The 1,682-nt window shown below is 37.0% G+C and overlaps 1 non-coding gene across 1 annotated transcript; it reads left to right on the top strand.

Moving 5' to 3' along the window:
- Window positions 1-457: 457 nt before the first annotated feature.
- On the top strand, window positions 458-564 carry LOC133793071 (small nucleolar RNA R71). Its single transcript, XR_009874532.1, has one exon. It is a non-coding gene; the product is annotated as a small nucleolar RNA R71 (small nucleolar RNA).
- Window positions 565-1,682: the final 1,118 nt, after the last annotated feature.

Here is a 1,682-nt window from a genome sequence, read left to right as displayed (position 1 = left end):
TTAGGATGATTCCTCCAACCTTGGTTAAATGACATCGAAAAAGGGGTTGTTGGTTGGCCTTTGAAAATTTCCCATAGCTTGGACTTGTTCAATTGGTATATTATTCATATCCATGGTAGGACACTAATTTAATGGATGAGCAATCCCACATGCCCCACATAAACTCTGTACTTGCATGGTTTGTGCTGACAGGTTGCGCTGTTGTAACTGCTTCGTTAAAGTTGCCACTTGCACTGTAAGCATGGAAATAGCATATAATTCAATTATATCAGCCACCTTCTTAGTTTGTACCCTTTCAGTTGACCACTGGTAGTTATTCATTGCCATATCCTCTAGTAATTCATACGTCTCATTAGCACTCTTGCTCATGAGCACACCTCCTGCTGCAACATCTATTATGGTACGAGTAGTACCATTCAACCCATTATTAAAATTATTGACCAACATCCACTTCTCTATACCATGATGTGGGCACTTGCTTAAAAATTCTTTAAATCGTCCCCATGCATCATACAACGATTCCCCTTCTGTCTGGTAGAAATTATTGATTTCCCTTCTCAATTTTGCAGCTTTTGCTGGAGGGAAAAACTTTGCTAAGAACTTCTGGGCTAACTCCTCCCATGTTGTGATAGAATTAGCTTGCAGTGAAATTATCCAACTCTTTGACTAGTCTCGTAGACAGAATGGAAATAATCTAAGTCTGATAGCATCGTCACTCACCCCATTCATCTTAAATGTTGCACATAGCTCCAGAAAATTGGCTATGTGCAAATTTGAATCTTCTGTGGGCAACCCCCCAAACTGAACAATTGACCCCACCATTTGTAATATTGCTTGCTTAATCTCAAAATTATTTGCAGCAATAGTGGGATGTCTAATGCATGAATGCAGTCCTGTGACAGTAGGAAGTACATAGTCTCTAAGCGTCCTTGGTCCTCGTTCCACTAGAACCTCTGCAATATTTGGGATATTATTAACATTAGCAGCATTTCCTTGATTCTCAGCCATGGAAAAATCCAGCATTTTCTTTATCTTTCGGTTTTGTCTGCACGTTCTTTCAATTTCAAGATCTACCAGTATGAGCTCATTTTGTCTGTTTCCTCGCATGTACCAATAATTCCTGAAACAAGATACAACCTTGATCCAAATGTGTATAAAATATAAGAACCAAATTAGAAAAAAAATAATTAATTATTGTTGACGCTGTTTTTTGTCAACTTAAAAATGAAGAGAAATTAAACAAAATACCTGGAGAAACTAACAATAAAAGACACGATTTTTACGTGGTTCAACAGTTAAAATCTGCCTATTCCACAAGTCGATGTTATTCAACTATGGAATTCTCTCAAAGCTTTTTGGAAGCAATTTAACAAAGTATTCCCCAATACCAATTTCTCCGTTCCTTACAAATAAATAGCTCCAATCTATTTATCGATTGGTTTACAGAATATCTCCCCTCACATTTTGGGGAGTTATTATTTGAATTACAAAATAAATACAATTAAATGCATATAATTATATAATACGCGTATAAACCCCATGATATTTGGGATTTAACAACAGATTACAACCAATCCCCTAAATATAGGGATTCTCGAACAGTAACTATGTTCACACTTGGCTATCGACTTCAAATAATCGAATGCCTCCGAGATCGACCAACCACCATGAGCTCGCTACCT

Source organism: Humulus lupulus, chromosome 7 (genome assembly GCF_963169125.1).
Source record: "Humulus lupulus chromosome 7, drHumLupu1.1, whole genome shotgun sequence".
Classification (NCBI taxonomy): Eukaryota; Viridiplantae; Streptophyta; class Magnoliopsida; order Rosales; family Cannabaceae; genus Humulus; species Humulus lupulus.
The sequence above is the reverse complement of the archived record's forward strand: the minus strand, read 5'-3'. Positions and strand labels throughout refer to the sequence as shown.